General features: G+C 43.0%; 1 long non-coding RNA gene across 1 annotated transcript in view; it reads right to left on the minus strand.

The window, feature by feature from the left end:
* Positions 1 to 21967, minus strand: part of LOC116444339 — a 399973-nt gene that overhangs the window by 80277 nt on the left and 297729 nt on the right. The window contains exons 14-15 of the long non-coding RNA XR_004240279.1: positions 7782 to 7899; positions 962 to 1050 (exon numbers count right to left, since the gene is read on the minus strand). This is a non-coding gene — a long non-coding RNA (uncharacterized LOC116444339). The remainder of the gene's footprint in view (positions 1 to 961; positions 1051 to 7781; positions 7900 to 21967) is intronic.

A 21967-nucleotide genomic window follows, 5' to 3' on the forward strand; every position in this document is an offset into this window, starting at 1 on the left:
AAAAGGCCCTGTGGCACCAGAGCAAGCAGGAGCTGCATTCCCACCCCCATGAAGGTGGTTGGAGCCAGGCAGGATCACATAGTGCACTGGCAGTTCCCCAGCTCAGCCTTTTGCCTCTCCATCAGGCATATATGCAAAATATGCAGGAATATGAGTGGTGTGTTTCATTTTTATAGGTACTGTTGCCCTTACCAGTGGGACTTTCCAGTACCATTAAAATTAATAAGATTAGTGAAGCAACGAGGAATAGCAGTAGTTCTGTTACTTCTCAGCTGTTCAGTTTACAGTTTCGCATTTAGCAAACTGAAAAGTTGACTTGAACCAAGACTGCTGGGTAGTGTAAGATATTGGTGCAACACAATATAGAAACTTTAGGGAGGTGTGACAAATGCCAATCAAATCATTACTCAGCTACAGAATGAACTGCTACAGCATTTTTTACAGGTATAACTAAGAGGGTGAAACTGGATATGCAAGTAGAATACGAGAGCTCCTCTGCTAATTCTAATTAGTAGTGATGGCCTGCTGCAGAGGCTAATCACAATAATGAGAACCAGATAACAGCCCAGGAAGCCCAGCTAAAAAGTAGAAAAAGACTGCAAGTTCAAAAAACTAATACTATTTTTAATTGGGAAACTCCCTCCAACACCACAAAACAGCTTCCCAAATCATGAAACAAATGAAGACACCGACAAAGAGTTCAAATTTCAGGAAGAGATGGTCTTACAAAGTGATTCAGTAAGTCTCCATCAACTGCTACGAGAATGCTCTAAAACCGAGCACTTTCCATAACCTTGGTGGGGTTCTCTGGTTTGTTGCAGAGGATTACACTCTACAAGACAACATATGAAAAGAAGCAGCTGAACCTAGTCCTTACAAGCTATTGAAGCTTATAAGGTACTATGAAGAAAACAAACTCTATCCTGGCCAAAACCAACGAAATAGTAGAGGATAATCATACCTCATCTATGACTGTGGCTTAACTGTTGCATCTGTTTCTTGAGGTTGACACTATTACACAAGATTGTAGATCTTGGGTTAAAACCTTTCCTGTGAAGGAAAAAAGATGGCAAAAATCTGAGTCTAAATGTAGCAACTACAACTTAAAAGCATAAATGTTATCTCTTTGTTGTTATAGACGAGATGAAACCACGAAATAACAAGCTGGTGAACATTTTTTTGAGAATAATATCTAATAAACTGAATAAAATAAATAACCCACTAGTGACTATGCTGTTAACATCCAGCTCCTGTGGAGGAAGATGTTCTAGGCTGGGTAGGTAAGGTAGTCATTAACACCAGTTTCATGTTATTTTTAAATATCTTCCATAAATATCACAGGAGAGCAAGTAGTTCATTCCCCCACTAAAGTACTAAGAGGTACTTGCTGCCTAATTTAATTATTTCAATTACATATTTATATGAGGAAGAAAAAGCACAACACTTAGTTCATGACCATGACTGAAGTTATAGGAAAGAAGAAAATAAGGTGTAAATTCAAGGGTGTCTCAGAGTCCACAAAAGAGAAACTGTTTTTTGCCCACTGTTAAATATGATGAAAATGACCTGATCATAAGTATATTTATGCACAAATTGTAAAGAATGTATGTAAGTTTCTCTAGATATAATTATAGGTACTAGCAAATGATACTTGATTTGGAAGAAACAAGTAATTCAATTAAGACCAAATGTTTCCCACACGCAATCTGGTAAAGTATAATTTGTTATCATTAAGCTGTCTTTGCAACTTCAGATGTGAGAACTATACTTTCATGGCTTTCAGAAAAATATTACAGAAATTAATGGTCCTTAAATAGGTAAAAGGAGTAGGTAAAAACAGATTAAAAGCAATACTTGGCAGACAGAAGAGATTCCTCAATTAGAGATGTCAAAAAACCTAAATGTGTAGTATGTGGGCATGTAACTTTATGGGAATGTGTTATGAAATGACTAACAAGGAGATTGTAAAAATATGAAATTATTCTATTCCTTTTCAGTATGCTAGCTGTTATTTTCCCATCCTTTGAGCTAGATAGTGACTAAAACATGTAGTGTGTCATCTTTGCAGTAGGATCTGTTTGAAGTTGCCACCCACGCCGTACCTGTGTGGGTAGAGAAGAGACTCCACCAGTGACTGAACCTGTGGGAATCTGTGAACAGAAGGCGAACAGCCAGCACTGTACCCTCGGGGATAAAACAAGTTACTCTGGGTTATCCACTGCACCAAAGCGTTGGTCTGTGCAGCCTGTCAGCAACAAGGCATGGTAACTTCCCAACAACACGACTTGTTCAGGCCTCTCAGCTCCACAGCTGTTGCCTGTGGCCTTGTAGCCTGCTGTAAACTGTGAGTAACATCGGCCAGCTGTGAAGTATGTGTCGATGGCTGTGTTTCTGCATCCTGGCTACTGTGTGAGCACAGTGTGAGCTTCCATGCCAGTGGTGGGCAGGAGCAGGTTAGTGGGTGGGCAGCAAGGCTGGGTGTTGTCAGAGCGTGCCGTGTTAGGCACATTCCCACTGATGAGCTGTGCTGGGCTCTGACCTGCGCCGCTCCCCTCGGGGTCTCAACACCTTGCGCTGACAGGTACTGAAGGCTGCACCTGCTGTCCTTCCTGTAAGGACTGCCCTTTTTTCCACATCTGAGCTAGCATTATGAGTTTAGACCCTTGTGCTAGGCAGCAAACAGAACTTAAAAGATACCCAAGTAGCTAATAGTCACTTAGGTAGCCAGTAAGTACTCCCCAGCAAGGCACCTGCACAAAGCTTAACAACCAATTACTGCTTCGACTTCTCTTCTGATAAAGCACTCTCCCTCCAGTCTGCAAGATTAGCCTTGTGGGTGAGAGAAAACAATAGGGAGGTTGAGCAGGGCCTGATGAAACTAGGATGCTTTTCAAAAGCCTGAGTACTTGACTTTCAACCTACAAAGATCCCTTTAACAGCAAGTGTTCAGGTCTGGTTTGTAAGCCTAAAGCCGGAATGATATAGTTGGAGGAACCTGAGTATGGTTGGCACAGGTTACAGGTTAGAAAACACTAAATCAAAACCTTCCACTTAAAGAGTATTGGATACACTGAATCCACAGCAGCCCAGAAACTCAAAGGAAGGCCTGATGCTGACCAAAAATCCCACATAATTCAAGATTTCTCCTGCCAGGGCCAAGATTACCCAGTAGCCCTGACAAACATGAAATGAAGAAGGACTTCCTCCTGTCTGAGTCTCAACAAATTTCTTTTAGGAGTGTGGATGAACTGTAAGGAAACTGCAACAAAACCAATGAAAACAAAACAAAAAAACCTTCACCTGCAAAATGCCTATTTTGGATATAATCAAAGTACTAAAAATGAGAATTTCTACAGGCTCTTTTCTCAGGAGCACCCTTCATCTTTCTGCATACAAAGGACAGTCTTCAAACTCCCAGGGTCAGGAAAACTTCCTGAAGACTTTTGCATATAAAAATGCTTCTCAAGTTTATTTGAAAAGGAAGTGTCAAGAATATTTCAAAACAGGCTGTTGGTTATTAGAGCAACTGTCAACATTTTTTAATTCCATTTTTTTTGGCAGCCCCATGACTGCTACTGATCCAGGTTTCTTTCTTGGTAAAAGATACCCATTAACTGAAGCCTGAAGATGAACACCAGCTTCCTAGGAAGGTTCAGCAGATGGAGTGGTGGACATAGATACTGCCTGTCAAACTGCAGATAACTTTATGGTGACCTCTTCCCATATTTCGCTTTGAGGATCTCAAAAAACTAAAACTAGAGTTCAGGTTAAAATGTATGAAGTATTAAGACTAAGATCTTTTGGCTGAAACTCCTGTTCATCACATGGACTTTCCAGTACTCCCCTCATTTGGGCTGTATTCAGTCAGATTCTACCTACTTTCAAGCGTATTTAGGATCGGTATTTCAGCTTCAAGAAGTAGTTGAAATTCTATCTATTCACGCTATCAAATACATGCAAGTGTTTTATATTCATTCTTTGAGACACATCCATCACCCTGTCTTCATAGTAGATCTTTTTTGGGCCAAACCACCAGCAAGATTTCTTTTCTTATTCTTACTACCTTACAATAATACCCCCAAAGAATAACTCAAGGAGCTAATCAGAACCTTATCTCTTAAATGTTTACTGTTATTAGGCTTAGCTATTCCTCCCCTCCCCCCAAAATCTCAGTAGATATCTTGTCGTAACAAAGATCTCCAAAGTTACTGATGTCATTCTTCAAAACCTAGGAAACCTCAATTTTTTTAGTGCCTCTTGCACTGCCAAAGAAGATAAAAGTCTCTGCAAAACTGTGCCCCACCAAAATGCTCTAGGAAGCAGCAGTGAGGCAAGAGGCTGGTGAAGAGATGCTAATTACAGCCCTACAAACACGTTCACTGGGAGCACACCAAGTGGACAGGAAGGTTGCAGAATAAGGATCTTGGCAGCTAAGAGGGAAGCAGAGAGTAGTTTGCCTGGGAGCCACACCTGCTGAAAGCTTACTGGAGCTTCAAGGAAAATCCAGGAAAATCAGTATCCTCTACTCTCTCTGTGAGAAGAAGAAATGGGATCTCTGTCCGCTACGGCAGTGCTACTGGCAGAGATGACAAAAATACAACATCCACAAGCCTTTAGAACAAAGGACCTCTCCCAAACAAAGGAAGATGGGGCAGAAACAAGTTGTTGGGGTTTCAGTTTAGTCTTAGTTTTTTTCCTGTTAAAGGAATTTTCTCCCATATGCATGTTGCTAGGGGACAAATAGCTGTACTTAAGAAAGACAAAAAAGGGGGGTGGGGCGGGCCTGGCTACTCCTTTGTCTACACCTGGGTGTGGGGTCAGTTCGCTCTGAGCGTGCGGAGAGAGAAGCTGCAGAGAAAGGAGCTGCTGCTTCTTTCTTTTTGGCCGTTCTTTCTTCCTGCTGGAAACAACGCTGGGACCCCAAAAGCCGCTTTCCCTGCCCTGCTGGAGGCCAGGCTGTGGCTGCCCTGCCCCGCTGCTGCTTCGAGCTTTCGCTACGCTGTAGCCCTGCTCGCCCTGCCTGCCTGGGCCTCCGGGGGGTTCTCCCATCTGGATACATCTCGCCTGCCACCCGGGATTTGCGTTCGTCCCTGCCGCTCCAGCCTGCCGTTCCAGCCTGCCGTTCCAGCCTGCCGTTCCTGAGAGCCCAGGATCGGCTGCCCAGGGGTTTGTGAAGCCTTTGTTCCATCCCTTCCTGGGATCCCAGGCCGCCAGTGCCGCGTGCTCCCCGAGCTCGCTCCGGAGCGCCCCCTGCAGCCGCGGGGAAACCATCGCACCTGCCCTGCTCACCGGGAGCCGCCAGCGCCCCTGCCGGCTGCGAGCGGAACTGCACCCGAGGGGAAAGGGCCCGACAGCCGAGAAGGCTGGGACTGGGTTTGTGTTTGCTGTTACTGCCATAGTTGTTGTTGTTCTGTTTGACTGCTTATATACATATATATATATATATATATATATATATAGTAAAGAACTGTTATTCCTATTTCCCACATCTTCGCCTAAAGGCCCTTGATTTCAAAATATAATAACTTAGAGGGAAAAGGGGTTATATCTGCCATTTCAAGGGGGGGCTTCTGCCTTCCTTAGCAGACACCTGTCTTTCAAAACCGAGACACAAGTGAAGAGGTGATCCTAAGCCCCAAAATGGAACATGCTACTGGGAAGTCCTCCTAGTTTAGAAAGCTGTTCTGCAGTGAGGGGCCTGCCACAATAAAAAGATAATCACACCCAATCAACTGGTGAAACAAAGGAGAGTCACCCCATGCAGAACAGAAGTGAGGACCTGGCTCACAGCACAGTTAGGATTGGTGCACATCTTGAATTACTTGCACTGTCTCTGAGGTAAAAGGGGACCATGTAATTGCAGGTGCTGATAAACCCCATTGATGATTACAGCTCCCTCATGAGGGGAAAAGAAGGGGCAGGGACTGATCACTTCTCTGTGGTGACCAGTGACAAGACCCGGGAGAATGGCCTGAAGTTGTGTTGGGGGTGGTTTAGGTTGGATATTAGGAAAGGATTTTTCACCTATAGGGTGTTTGGGCACTGGAACAGGGAAGTGCTCACAGCACCAAGCCTGACAGAGTTCAAGAAGCGTTTGGACAATGTTCTCAGTCACATGGTGTGATTCTTGGGGATGGTCCTGAGCAGGGCCAGGGGTTGGACCTGATGATCCTGATGGGCCCCTTCAAACTCAGCATATTGTATGGTTCTATGAGCTAACCCCTTAAGCAGACTACAGACCAAAGACAGAAAAGTTCCTGCCCAGACAGGCAGTGGGCTACCTCTCCAGAAAGACGTGGTTGCCTCCCACAGGTTGTATTTCCTATCTTCCAGCCCTGTGACAGTGGGCATCCAGGTTTAGGCAAAATGAATGTCTAAACTATTTCTAGGTATTACCCAGTGCAGGGCATATGCAGAATCACAAGGTAAGGTGTTTGTAGTAGTCCAACTCTGTGGTTTCCCCTTCTGCAAAAAAAAACCAAAACGCCACACCCTCATGTTGAAGAATACAAGTCAGGATATATTTTTGACTACTCTCCCTACTCTCCCATGTGTACATACACAGGCATGACCAATTTACTGTGTAATTAGGTAGGTCATCTCACTTGTCTACACCAATTATTTTTGCTTCTGTTTTTGTGCACCACTTTAAAACCCTTCCTTGACTTTGCTGTGTGAGAAATGACACAGAAGGAATTTGTCATGATTTGCTCTTTCTGGAGGGATGCCTCTGTGTCTTCTGGTTTACAAAGGCAACTGTTTTCTGGTGTGAGAGACCTGAACAAGGTGTTGAACTTTGATGACAGGCTGCTACAATGAGCATATGACTTGTAGGGTATCATGGCAGTTTAATTCTCAAAGTTGAGGGGATTTTCTTGTTAGCAAAACTTGCTTTCTTGTCTGACATGCGGGTTCTATTGACTTGCTGCGAAAGACATTGAGTTGTACTCTCAGAAGGACTTATGCTTTACTGGCAGAATTTTTTTCTTTTCATGATTTAAGTGTCTAAATTCTGCTTTTGAAGTGATTTAGGCCAGAGTCAGGGAAGTATTTCAGAATCCAAAATTATAATGTAGCTCAGTAGAGGGATTATCAAAACAGGTCCTAAATGCTTTCAAATCTGCACCATGAGACCATTTTGAAGAAATGGACTTGCCAACAGCCTTGAGTTCCCTATGGTTTTCAAAAATTCAAGAGTTCCTAACTGAGGAAGAGGTTACTTGAATATAAAATTAATTTCAAAGCACTGAAAACCCCACAAACTTCCTCTAGAAACAGCAGAATATGGTTGTGATTTGAAAAGAGGGGGGGGCAAATGAGGTTTATTTTTTTATACAAATATGAGTACTTTAACACAAAATATAAATGAATCTCTTTAAAACAGATAATCCAGCCTCTATTAGTCACTTCTCTGAGTGGTCGAAGAGTCAGCAAAACCATGCCCATGTATTTTTAGCCCCCCTGGGATTAATTCCCAGGCAGGTCTTTGTTTACAGTGCTATATTTACAGGGAACAGCCATATGGAATAGGGATATTCCTCCTGACAGCTGCTCTGCTTCTCTCAAAGCAACAGAGGGAGGGGCTGCTTTGAAATAACGCCTCCCACATTTCCATCTCGCTCCGAATTCCGTCACAGGTGCAAAGGCATCACCTACCCCAGTGCTTCTCACAGCTCACAGCTGGGGGCACGTGTTGCTGTGTCTTGCCAGGAATGCCCCAGACACAGACCTCAGCTCCCACCCCTGGGGAGGCATGGTCTAGATCTTGGCCCATCACTCACCTCTCAGTACTAGGAGGTGTAAACAATGCACACGTGTGTCCCTCCACTCATCTGAGGGAAGCCACTGGTTTCAAGGTGTGTTTGTTGGCCTGCCCATCATTTAGAACACTGTCATTTCCTAGGGCAGAAGACAAAAACAAAATATCAGTGATAAACATGGTATCTTCTGAAACTGCTGATCTTCATTCTACATATCTGAATTTTTAAAAACAACTGCTATTTGCTCTTCCCCAAATTCCTGTTAAGCTCTTATCTCTGAGCCCCCTTTGATCTCATTTGCAGGCTTGGTGTACAGGAAGGGCTTCTTTCATTCTTTCCTCACTGCAAATACAAAGTCATTTCCTGAGAGGCAAAACTAGTCAGACCAGACTTTTGGAAGACCTCCCATCAATATTTTAGTCCTACACTGAAGAGTCCAGCTCTTGAATATAGTGTCTGGCAATTTCAGCTTCTCTTAAAGTGTTGGAGAAGAACCGACTAGCACACCAGCAATTTTTACACGACCTTTGCTAAAATACTGTCATTCACAGCTGTGCAGTGACAGTGTGGGTGGCTCACCACAGATATCATTAAGTGCTGGGGAACAGATGAGCATGACATGGGCCCTGTGGATATTGTCTTTTACCACTGCACTTTTCTATGCACGATTCAGGTGGTAGTAGTAAGCAAGGGTGAGGGCAGCTCAGGAGCTCTGGAGTCTTCTCATTAAATAAAGCAAGATGAGAACCAAAGCCTCCCTCTAAACTGTCCCTTTGTTGTGTCACCAGGAGGACAAGAGCACTAGAGTGCCTTGCTCCTGGAGAGAAACCCGTGGAGCAGCACAATGACAGAAGTGCATGCAATTGCCTAAAGCGATACAGGGAGTCCAGACTGGTGGCTGATTTTTTTCTGCTGTTTTCACCCTACTTTTACTTCATCCTGAGGATACAGTGCAGAAACGTATCACCCACAATCACAGGATGTATTGCACGTTTTAGAAAAAGCTTCCCAACACAGGAATTTTTTCCTCCTATTTTGCCAAGATGAGCATTGCCAGCCAAATTTTCAATCTCGTTCTAAAAAGCCTGACATCTGACCCTGTTGAAAATTTAACAGGGTTTTTTTTTATCAAGTTATGCTGAACTGCATAATAGAGGGGACATTTTCAAAAGTTGCCATAGAAATGAGGAAAGAAAGCAAAAAATATAACAAAGAAAGATAACAGATGCCACTAGGGCATGCAAGGTCATAAAACCCTGTGCCCTATCCTGGTGAGCAGGATGGAGTGACCTAAGCCCTTACAGGACTCGGGTAACTCAAAGAAATACAGAAGAAACATCTGAAAATTCCTGAAAATCAAGAAGTGTGTTTGACTCTTCAGAAAACAGATCAATACTGCAAATATTCCCAGATTCAGCTGCCTTCAGTAAGGCTTCCCAGTACAGAATCCCTCAAAGAACATTAACTGTGATTTACCTGCCTGAAATACAGCTCTTTCCCTTGGTATAAATGGGCTTCAAAGGTATTTTTCCCGTTCAGGTGAACAGAAAAAATTTTTCTGAGCTGGCTACACGAGGAGATTGAAGAGACCCTTCTCTTGTCAGCCAGGTCTAAATTTATGCTGGCCATAAAGTTTGTGAAGTGGCTCCTTCTCAAGCAATCCCTACAGGATAAATACTTAACATAAGACATGATTTCTAAGACCCTCTGCAGGTGACTTTGCAGATAATTGAAGTCATTCCTGCAAGGATTCACAAAACTTCTTGGTACTGGGGACTTCATATTCCCTCAAAGTCACCAAATCTGCAGGAGAAACATCTTGTTTCCTTTTTGTACTGTGCTGGGACCAGTGCAGGCCACCAGCTTACAGGCATCTTTTTAAAAACTCTCAAGAAATGTCTTAGTCTTCTAGAGATATGAAGGGAAAGGTGTTTTCTGGGAGTAAGTATGAACTGTTGGCAGGTCTTCAGTCTGTTGGACGATTGGGTTGTGGAAAAAGGAGTGGGGAAAGCTTACTGCAAAAGGAGGAGCAGTCTATAGAAGCTCTGACTTCCATCACTGCACTTCCTTAACTGCTGTGGAGGGTACCAAGCACACCACTGGGATTTTGTAAAGGCATGTTTTCAGTGTCAGGGTCAAAAAGAGAGGCACTCTGTCAAACCAGTGGCAGCAGACACTAGAAATGAAGTTGGAAGAGGTGACCTGGTTTGGGCCTTTTGTGTGCAGAGATGTCTGGGTCTGCACTTCAGCCAGCATGGGGATGAGATGGAGGAGGATTACACTGAACCCCAGCAGATGCTGTGGGTTCCTCTCACCTAAGACAAAGAAATTAAAAGTAAGAAACAAACACCATTAGCGCTTTCCACTTCCACTGATATTAAGAGCAAATAAGCATGTATCACACTGGGTAAGAAAAACCATGGAAGGAGCAAGGGTTCAGAAGTCACCTGTATGTGTTTCTTGCTTCTAGTCTTAGTTTTTCTGACATTCTCCAGTTATTAGATTCTGTGCCCTACCACATTTCAGAAAAAGTTTTAAGCTATTCTAAATTTAACTTGAAAATTAAAGCACAGTAAAATGATGCTGAGAAATCCTAAGTATACTTTTGCTCCCAAATGTATTTCCCACAAGCAGATTTTACTGACTTAAAATACTCTATACATGAACTCTGGCTATGTGGTTTAATAAATGCCCCCACAGATTGGTTTCAGTTTGTTTGTTTTTCTCATAAAGGACTGTGCTGCCACTGCCTTCATTTGAAGAGGATTTCAGCTATTCCAGTGCAGAGCTAACTCGAAAGCTGTTTTATGCTGATAGCAGAAGATCTGTAGTCTTCTGTGAGCTCACCTGCAATTCAGAAGAATGTCACATGCTCCTAGATAAGCACAAAGTAAAGCATTTTTTTTGTATCAAAGAATGCTTTGGGAGAAAAGAATAGGTGATCTGGTAATACTACAGTATATTTTTTTTGGAAAAAGAACCTTTCAGTTTGTCTTTACTCCTTCTCATGTCAGTGAATGTCCAGGGAAGGAACAAGGTACAGGTTGGTAACAACTTAGACATCTCAAATTGGTATGTTGGGTTGGTGTTTTTTTTGGTTGTTTTTGCTGGGTTTCTGTTTGATTTTTTTTTTTTTTGGTTGTTGTTTTGTTCTGTTTTGTTTTCTTTAAACAAATACTTCTGTCATTCAATTCCAAATGACTGTTCATTTCCAAATATTCCTTTTCATTTTTAAAACATCTTAAAACCTCAGTCAAACACCAAAGAGATAATAATAGAAAGAAGAATAATAATAATAAAAAAGAGAAAATTTGCTCTAAAATATCTTAGTTGACTAAGACTTTATATTTTGTCTTTATTTTGTATCAACCTAAAACAGAATTTTTCTTTTTAATCCTGAGTAGCATGGTATGGATCTCTACCGTTCTGATGTGTGACTACCTTTTCCAAGCAGAATTAGTTAAACAACCCACAGGATCACAACTTAATTAACACACTCTGTCAAAGTATGAGGAAATCATTACCCCACTAACAATTAGTTGCACATTTTTCCATCTGTCCTGTTTACTGTAAGTACAAGACAGGACCTGCTAACACATCTGTCTAAGCTGAACCCATCACAATGTCCAGAGCTACATGCAAAAGAAGACTTAGTAACAAAGTATCTTATTTTGAGTCACTTTTGAGAGGTCCTAGTGACAAGCTGCTATCACGGCAGTTTGCCGAAGCTGAATCTGACATCTCTCTCTTGTCTAAACCACTGAGATTTTTAGGTACTAAAAATTGATGGACAATTAAGAATAAAAAACCAGAAACATAATATTCGGTAGTACTTTCATAATCATACAGCGAGACTGAGCTTTAAAAGGCCAAAATTTATCTGCAGAGAACAACAAAAAATGCTGGCTGAATTTTTAGAGAAGCCTAATGAAAGTGAGAAAGCTCTTGCCCTCAGGAGAGGGAGCAAAAGGGTTCTTAGCAAGAAGAGGATGAGCCAACCTCAGTTGAGCAGAAAACATTTTGCTGCTTGCATTTTGCACTGGAACTTTATTACATTGACAGGTTGTTTTCACCATATTTCCTCAAATCAGTTTAATTTCTATTTTGTGAATACACAAGCACGAGTGCACATGACTGTTTCCATGTGTTGCATTCAAGATGCACTCACCAAAGGTTTTTAAAAACATCTGTGGAAAACAGTGCTGAAAAGCAAAAATATCTGTTCTAGAAAGAAAGTGCTGAGAAATTTCAATCTACAGTGGGGAAGTCAGTATTAATTTGGGAGACACAATAGATTTAATTTTGGAGGAGAAGGGAAAACAAAAGCAATATCACCATAATCTGTGCAAGGTTTCTGCTCTCCAAACCAGATGCACACCAAAGTCTTTCCTCCCAAAGTTAAAATTCACAAAACTGCATACGCCTCCCCTTAAACCACAGCTCCAGACAAGGACTAAGAACTGCCTAAATCCAGACAGCAGAAGTAACTTATGTGTGATTGATTCCCAGTCCTACATTTGCTATAAGCGCAGATCAGTATAATCCAGGTGGAGAATTCTCAACCTTTTGTTCAGAGAGATATTTTCTACCTGTCTTTGGGTAAGCAGCCCACAATCCTCTCCCTAAAAGGATTGAGGAGTGCAGTCCTGCTGCCTTGCAGGGAGTCTTGTGCTTTCAAATCTCTCAAGCGCTTTGGAAAAAATTACCTACAGAAACATTAAGCCTTTTGCTTTTGAAACTTCTTAAGAAATCTGAATGCTCACTTCCTATTAATCTTAATTCCTTTCAAAGTCCCTGGAAAGCCGGAAACCTGGTTCCCAAGAGATCCTGAGTGGGGACAACTTTGCACGCACAGTCTCCTCTGAAAGTAATTTGTCAGCTGCCACAGACCTGCAGGATGTGCCTATGCTGCCAGGACCTGCTTGGCTTTTCAGAGGCCTCTGATGCTGTAAGAAAAACAGAAATGACTATTTTACATTGACTATTTTAGAATACTTCACCAGTTAAGTAATGACTAATGGGAGATAAGCATTTTTGGATTTTCCCTCCAGCTATGGGTGCTGAAATTCTGGGAAAGCAATGCTGGAATACCTTAGAAATGGTTCTCTCCGACATGATGTTGCAGCATCCCCTCAGATGTACAGCCACCCCACCTTCACACTGATGAAACAGCTGTGCCCTGCAGTGTCCTCCTTCACAGCAGAGTGTGATGTAGCCCTTAAGTCACTGATTCAAGCCCTGGGAGTGGCACAGTTGTCCTGTCATGGATCCACAGCCCCCAGTGTGGGAACACTGAGTCCCAAAGCCTTGCTGCAAAGCCCTGTTAGCATGCAACCCTGTGCCCACATCCATCTGGGAGGCTGGGGTTATTAAGAGAGACTGCAGTCATGCTCTACTGAGAGGAAAAGGCCCGTCCCACTTAGCCAAAAAAAAAAAGGGTGGAACAAAACAAAAATGTCTGCAATACCTCTATAATAGGTCCAACACCATTTCCAGGATTAGGCAGAACCGCTATCCATGGTGCTGAGGTATGTGGCGAGAGAAGCATGCTGCAGGAAGACTTCAGAAAACATTGTAGAAAATACAGAACTTAATAAAAACAAGGTCAAGAATGTTGGCATCTGATAGCCCAGTTGCAGTCAAATTGACAAAAATAATTTTTGGTGCTTTATATGAATGAAGACTATAAACAAATACTCAGTAAACGTAGTAGCCAAGAGGCAAGGCTCGACCATCTAAACAATTGCCAAACCATGAAATAAGTTACCCTTTAACCTTTGTCTCTATTTTATATGCTTTATAGCTATAATTTGCAGCAGAGATACAGTAGATGAATCTGTCCTAGTTGTTGCTTGAAACATAGTGCTTTCACTAGAAAAAATACATTTGAAAGGAATCAATTAAGATTTTTAGAAACCGTGCCCCAAAATTAAAGCTAGCTAAACATCTTCTGTTACAGACCCCTCCAATTTGAGGAATTTTGTTGCCTAGGCAACCGGCTCACAGTGTATCTGTTCAGACCATGCTGGCTGTTTTAAATAGAAATACAACCCATTTAATGCACAGCTGATTTTTAGCAAAAGGTATACATGTGTAATGCACACTGCCAGATCATGTATTTGTTTTGCATTAAGAAGCTGATACGCTCATGTGGCACTTCCAGAGGGGAATATGAAGTGTAAATCTAAGGAGGAGTGAATAAAAATGTGACGGCGCTGGAATAGCAGTAAAGGCTCATTAGCTGGGTGGGACTGTCAGCTGCACGGAGAGCCCAGTGTGTATGAAATTGTCCTGCTGATCTCATCACAGAGATGTAAGGAATAATTGAACAGTGCTGGAGGGAGTGCGTACAGCAATTTCGCATTGCTCCATTATATCCAATTAGAAACTGGTCAAGCAAGTGAATCAAACGACTTTACATTGCCACCTGAAGAGCTACTGTCTAAAGACAGTATCATGCAGATGGGTAAAAAGATTTCCTCATAAAAACACTCCTCTGATTCCAGACCTAATGTTGTCTTCGGGAGCTGGAAGTGCTAGCAAATGGTGTGGTGTTACACGTTGTTGGATCCCTTGGCAAAGGCATCACTGGGAAAAATCCTGGCAGCAGCCAAGCACAGAAGTAGGAGGTGTTCAGAGTAAGACTCAGTGCCTTCTGTATAGGTGGGTATGGCAGGTGATGATTTCTGTGAAGATATAAAAAATTTCCTGGACAAAGCTGCCCAAAAGATGTAGAGTGTTGCATTACTAGGCATAACAAAAAAAGTCAAAAAACCCCAAACAAAATAAACAAACAAACAATCCCCCTGTCCCCACCTCAAACATGCTCACTGCTTGGTTGCAGCCATGTCATTTTAAAATATCAGCAAGTTCACCTCCTGAAGGAGCTGGAACAGAGGGACAACAAGATCTTGGAGAAGAGGTTGGGCTGTAAGTAATCACAGTGGCTCACGGGACTTGTGCTGATAGGCACTGCAACAGTCAGCTGACAAGGGAGAATCAACTTTTGTGTGAATTTCTACTTATTAAAGTAGACCTATGATCTTTGCAAATGTATCACTTAGTGAAGCGATGCTGAGTTATTTGCTTCTTGGAAGGCATGTATCTCTTTAGCCCTTTGAATCACAATCAAAGCCCACGTGCTGCTTTTGGAGGGAGAGACTTTCCACATGAAGATGGAAAGAAATGGTTGGCACCAAAGGAGGAGAAAATCCTTAACCTAATTCTGCCTGGTATGGTTTTTAAACGGCAAACTCTGCTTTCATATAGCCAAAGTTAGCTGTGGGAATCCTCGTGCATCTTAGGAGATGTCAAGAAACTCAAGGCTTTTCTAGACACAATTAGGGACAAAGTTCAGAGGTGGTATCCCTGTGTGAGCACCAGTTAAGTACCGCGTAATACCTCACAAAAGTGATTACATTTGGAAGTATTTACATTATTTTCCAGTTACTTGTGTGTACTATTATATATTTGATGCCTGGGACTTGGATAATGCACAGTAGTTGCGCAAGCATAAGTGGGCAGGCTTAGCTGCAAGCATCATTCCTGCAATTAAGTCATTTCCCCAAATCTATAAATTCTACTTTAGAGTTGTTTGGGTGACAGTGCTCCATTGATTCTACCTTCTACAGAAAGCTTGCAAAGCAAATCAATAGGACTGTTCATCTGGAGGCACCAAAAAAATAAAGAAAAAAGAAAAAAAATCACCTGCCATAAATACTACTCTGTTAAAATAAAAGTTTGTTTGGAAACAAGATTATGCTAAGACACTGAGTTAATGGAACTTATTTACTGCCAATTGAAAAAGGTTGTAAATGATGTTGACCTCAGATTTTGTGTCTCCAAACACCATTATCTAGCCATCTTTGTTTTCCTCTTTGTAATTTTTTATTTGTTTATAAGCCTTATTTGCTAGTAAACCCGAATAATTCTCTCATCCTGCACTAGAGGTAGGGAGTACAGACACAAGGAATACAGAGAAATTTAGTCGAGGTGAGTGACTAATTAGGTTGTGACACACACATTGGTTAGGTAACTTATGATTCTCAGAGTTCAGATACGCAAGGGTTCATTTCAAATAAAGATTTAAATTTCATTCCTTCTTTGATCTGAACTGAATTCTTCCACAGAATATTTATCAGTTGATTGAATCTTGTCGGGAGATGGGGGTTCTGACCTCTGTTTATTTATTCTATTTTGCTATTTAACTTCAGTTTGCTAGAGAAAACAAGGACAAGGCTGTGACAGTTCACAGAGATGCAATTTGTCTATTGAACTTAGCTTGGCATCTGTTAGACACACAAAGAAACAAAAGAAACTGCATAAATATTCATCAGCAAAGAAGTCAACCACGATGCAGGATTTGAAGCATTATATGTTATTTTTATAATGATAATAGTGATTCATCAGCCCTAATGATACCTCAGTACATTGCCTGAATGATCTTTTACTCGTGTGCGTATAATTTATTTTTCCATTTCATGTCCTGCCTATCATTTGTTCCCAAAATATGGAAGTAGATTTACATAATAGAATTCTGCTTAGTAGTACTGGACAGGTTGGAGGTTTTTCTTTCAGGTACTTCATTTGAATAAAGTCTATAATGTGACAAGTGGAAGATGGCACTGCCTTACAAACAGCTAATTGGGGGAGGAATTGTGCTGTAGGCATTAGGTAGCATGGACTGAGCTTTGAAATCTATCATCACCTCTCAAGAAAAAAAATATTTTTTAGCCTAGTTTCAAAAACCAGCTTTATTTGTCAATTCTGTTTATCCTTACAAATGAATCTTTTAATGACTTGTTTTTCTGGATTGCATATCTGCCAGAAGACAGAGAAAAACGACCCTGTTTTACAAAAAGGCAGAGTTCAACTTAATGCCTTATCACAACAGCTGTCGCAGCTGGGATTTTTAACACATTGAAGAAAGCTATATTTTTAAAAGTGCCATAGGTCCTCTCTCTGAATGACTTTCAGGAGATACCTAAGTCACTCAGGGTCTTTTTCATGTATGCCTGAAAGCCTCTGAAAGCTGATGGGGAAAGATATCTCATTCTTCTAGACATGAGGAAAATTCTGATCTGAGCTCATAAATGTACAAGTATTCTACAATGCATAACAAAATGCCTACGAATCATCTGGGTTCCATTCAAAATGTGAAATGAAGGCTTGCTTGATTTGTTGGAAGAAGGCAAAGGGAAAAACACAGAAATGCATTGTTCTAGTCAATGGATTGCAAAAAGACGCGGACAGATTTTATTCTAAAGAAATATGCCCTTCCTTTTCCTTAAAAAAAAGAAAAAAAAAAAAGTGGAGCTATTACTTGAAACCACCAAATATGTAAGAAAGGTCTCTTCAAGGCAAACTGTTGGGGAAGATGAAACAGGAAAGCCTTATAAATATGATTGCCTGACAAAAGATTTTGGGAATATGAAAACTATAAGCGACATCGAAATGAAAGCCATTTTTGAAATACCAAGTCTTAGTTACTGAACAACTGGAAAACAATGGTATGGCCGACTGAAGGTAATCCCCTTTTGATTGAACAATACCCTCTGCTTGCAGGCAGGTCCAAGGGTCAGAGCAGACCCTACTAGCTCAGCAGAAGGGGTCCAAAGAGTAGTTTTTAGAAGTTAAGATGTAACACTCTATGGTAATATAAGAACTCTTATAGGCTGTATGTAAATGCTATAGGATTTGTATCTTGTATTAGATTGGTTAGTGACAATTAGAATATTCAGTACAGAAGATGATTTATTGTATTGTAACCAGGACTTCATCACTTCTTCTTCACTCTCACTCCTCTCTCTCTCTCTCTCTCTCTTTACTTACCCGCTTACTCTCTTGCTCTCCTGGGCCTGCTCCGAGCTGCGGCTGGCAGCTCTAAGCAGTGCCCCTGTACCCACGCCCTTTGCAATAAACCGCATGTTCCAAGATCTGACTTCAGAGATCTCTCGTCTCCGTCAGTCCCGACCGTCCGACCCACACCCCCAGAGCTCCCGCAGTCTGACGCCCAACGTGATTGCCGAACCTACACCCAGCACCCACAGTCTGACACTCAATGTGATTGAAGGCTCGGTTCAGCTTTTTCCATCTGTGGGAGACTTCTCCATGGACGGTAACTAAAAGACCAGTTATAGCCACCTAGAACGTGTCGTGAGCACGGCATATCGTTGCTGTGCATCGTAGTAGCTGGAGCTCTATAATTCTGCCGAGGCAGCCTTCGAGCAGGGGGATTACCTGGAGCTCTTGGAGGGAATTGCCTGGCAGTCCTCGAGCACAGGCGGCCTCTGCTGCGCAGCGGCTACCTGAAGCTCTTTGAGGAAGTTTGCCGTGGCACCCCTTGAGCACGGACATGCTGCTAAGCAGTGCCGACCGGAGCTCTGCGGAGGGAAACTTGCCGCGCGCCCCAAGCACAGGCGAGTAGTGCTCAGCACCGCCCGCGCTGGAGCTCTCAGTGCGGACCCACCTGTGAGGTCCTGAGCACGGAAAGCCGTTGCCAAGCGACGCCTAAAACCGGAGCTCTGAGAAAGGACCCAAAAGCAGTTTCCTGAGCGCCGAGTGGAGTGCCTGGCCAGCCCCCCACGACGGACCTCTGACTAAGGACCCTGCTCCTGCGACATCATCTAAGTGAGTATCATACTGGTCTAATAATGGGACAAACTCACTCTGCCCATGACAGAGATCTCTATAAGCAACTTAAGCATTTACTTATAAGCTCTGGTTCAAGACAATTACCTAAACAGGAGCTAAAAAACCTCTTAGAATGGACTCTGATTAATTTCCCAAATGCTGACCGTTCAGCAGTCTACACCAGAGACTTTTGGGACTCAGTGGGAATCAAATTATTTAATGCCATATCACGCTGGGACAAGAGTACTGCAGAACTCATCCCGGCTTGTGCAGCGTTAATGGAACTATTCGCCGCCCCCCCCCCCACTGCCGCGCAGCTCCGCCCCACCCCCTCGCCCGCCGCCACCTCAATCGGCCGTGCCGGAGTCACGGAGCCAGTCCCCCGTGGCCCCGCCACCTTCTCGCCCGCCGCCGCCTCAATCGGCCGTGCCGGAGTCACTGAGCCAGTCCCCCGCAGCCCCGCTGCCTCCTTGCCCGCCGCCACCAAGATCGGCTGCGCCACTCCCGAGCTCTGCCACGCCATCATCGCCCCTGCCGGGCCCCATCCCCGCGCTGCAGCCGCCCCTGCCGGGGTCCCCTGACACCGCGCAGCCGTATCCCTCCACTGCCCAGCCGTATCCCTCCGCGCAGCGCAGCCTCGCCTCAGAAGCCGCGAGCAGGGGGGGAACGGAGGGCAATGATGCAGCTCCAGTGGCAGGGGAGACGGAGAGCCCCTCTGCCAGAGCTGATGCTTTAAATCTAACACAAGTAAACACTGAAAAGCAGCCAGATTTGTTTGCAATGAGCCCCAGAGTCCCGCCAGCAAGCAGCGGGGATCTTGCAACCCAGAAAGAGAAAACGAGTTCTGAGAGTTTGTCAGCGCTACCTTCTGAATCAAAAAATCCTCCAAAGTGCTCAGATTATTCTCAATTAACAGATTGGCATGAAATAAGACTCCAAATCTATAAAGATGAAAGTCTTAGTCTATTAGCTAAACCTGTGATAGCTAGCCAACAGCCTGACAGTCCTAAAACGTGGGCTCCCATCCCCACTCTCGAAATTAAAGAACTAAAAAGTGCTGTAAGATACAGTGGCATTTGCTCACCGTATCTTAAACAACTGCTAAAAAGTACCCTAAAAGGAACACATCAAACTTTAAAATGCATTTTAAATCAACAGAAAGGGGGAAAAGCCCAGGCTACACCTCAAAGAAGGTTGAATAAAGCCTGTATGTTTTTAATTTCTTGAACAGCTCTGCAGAAGAGCCTGATCCCCTCATTTTCAGATATTTCTTAAACAACAAAAAAACAAAACTGAAAGAACACCCCCCAGTTTTAATTAAGAATTTATCGTCAGGAAAAATAGAAAGACCATATGATCTTATAACACGGGGGAAGGGGTTTGCGTGTGTTTCCACAGGTGAAGGAACCAAGTGGATTCCAGCAAAAAACGTGAAGCTGTACCACGCATCAAAGCCTGCCGACGCCTCCACACCAGCCAGGGACCCTGCAAGTGGAAGCCAGGAAGCAAGCACCCAGACCTGAAGTGCGCAGAATCACCAGAAGAAAGCGATCTGCCAAAAACAGCTCAAGAAAAGAATGGAATTTTAGCATTATTTGTGTAGATGCATGTTGCTTTTAACCTTTTGTTTTTGTTTTTGCAGTGAAGCTTTACCTGTAAATCAACCAAAGACAAATGTTTGGGATGCTTTTAGTCAAGTCCGCAGGCTCCGACACCATCTGTTTATCCAACAAAAGCCCTGACAAACCTTTCTCAACTTATTGAGTGCCTTTCCCAGAAGGTTTTGGTAATGTTACTTTTGATAAATGTTGGCCATATGATAATCATCACATTTCTCCAACTCCCAGCCCGAGACACCAAACTTACATTGATTATCTTTTATTAGCACATGGGCATGGCTGTGAAGATTTTGAAGGATTATGCTGTATGAACTTATCCGATCATTCTGTTTCCATTCACAAACAGTTACAAAACCTAAGGGACCTAGCTAACCAAATTACAACAGATGACCCGTCTTGGCTAGACAGTTTGTTTGATGGTTGGAGCTTTGCACCTTGGCTAAGGGAACTCTGTAAAATAGGCTTGATTATTCTAGTAGTAATAATTATAGTTTTAGTAGCAGTACCTTGTATACTTCAGCGTGTGCAAAAAATAACGAGTAGGACTGTGTCTAATATCTTAGTTGTTCATCAGAACGGGGAAGATGTTGGGGAAGATGAAACAGGAAAGCCTTATAAATATGATTGCCTGACAAAAGATTTTGGGAATATGAAAACTACAGGCGACATCGAAATGAAAGCCATTTTTGAAATACCAAGTCTTAGTTACTGAACAACTGGAAAACAATGGTATGGCCGACTGAAGGTAATCCCCTCTTGATTGAACAATACCCTTTGATTGCAAGCAGGTCCAAGGGTCAGAGCAGACCCTACTAGCTCAGCAGAAGGGGTCCAAAGAGTAGTTTTTAGAAGTTAAGATGTAACACTCTATGGTAATATAAGAACTCTTATAGGCTGTATGTAAATGCTATAGGATTTGTATCTTGTATTAGATTGGTTAGTGACAATTAGAATATTCAGTACAGAAGATGATTTATTGTATTGTAACCAGGACTCCATCACTTCTTCTTCACTCTCATTCCTCTCTCTCTCTCTCTCTCTCTTTACTTACCCGCTTACTCTCTTGCTCTCCTGGGCCTGCTCCGAGCTGCGGCTGGCAGCTCTAAGCAGTGCCCCTGTACCCACGCCCTTTGCAATAAACCGCATGTTCCAGGATCTGACTTCAGAGATCTCTCGTCTCCGTCAGTCCCGACCGTCCGACCCACACCCCCAGAGCTCCCGCAGCAAACTGCAAGGGATGGGTGAAGATGACAACTGGAGCACCAAAAGGTCTGCAAAGAGGTGAGATACAGCTACAGTCTGTAGCCAGGCCTGGTTAACCTCTGGCAGCCCCAGTCCTGAAAGCAGATAGTAGGTGGAATTTTGCTTGCTGGGAGGACAGGTAAGCACAGGAATCTCAGACCTCAGGGGCTTTCAAGTCCCAAGTGTACAAAGCCCCCAGAAAGTATGCCTGGATGTGGTTCTGGCCTTGCCCTGAGTGGGAGCTTGACCTCTCCCCCCAGACCTACTCTTCCTAAAGGATCACGGCACACAAGTCAGCCACAGGGAAACCCATTACATTTCGTTTCTGCCATTGTGATTCAAATCCCTGGTATTTACAATAGGGGTTGAGTTGTTTTGCTATTGCTGTAAAATGCCACTTCTTGCTGAAAATAAATGAGATTTTGGTGAACAATGTTGGCAAGGTCTGCTCATTTCAGGTCTCTTAGGGAGAGGTTCTCCCTAACAGTCTTGTCCTGCCCAAAGTCACTCCCTCAAAATCAATTCCTTACAGTCTCGTGGTTTTCCTCAAAGTACATTCAGAGTCACTGGGGGTTGCAGGGTCCCTCCAAGCATCATCCTTGTGCCAGTGGCTCTGTGCCCCTGTTCTTTGCTGAACTCTGGAATGGACTACATAGCTTTGAACTGAACAGAGTATCTTGCATAACTAATACACATCCCTTTCCCTCTGCTAAT

The sequence above is a fragment of the Corvus moneduloides genome, chromosome 5 (genome assembly GCF_009650955.1).
Source record: "Corvus moneduloides isolate bCorMon1 chromosome 5, bCorMon1.pri, whole genome shotgun sequence".
Taxonomy (NCBI): Eukaryota; Metazoa; Chordata; class Aves; order Passeriformes; family Corvidae; genus Corvus; species Corvus moneduloides.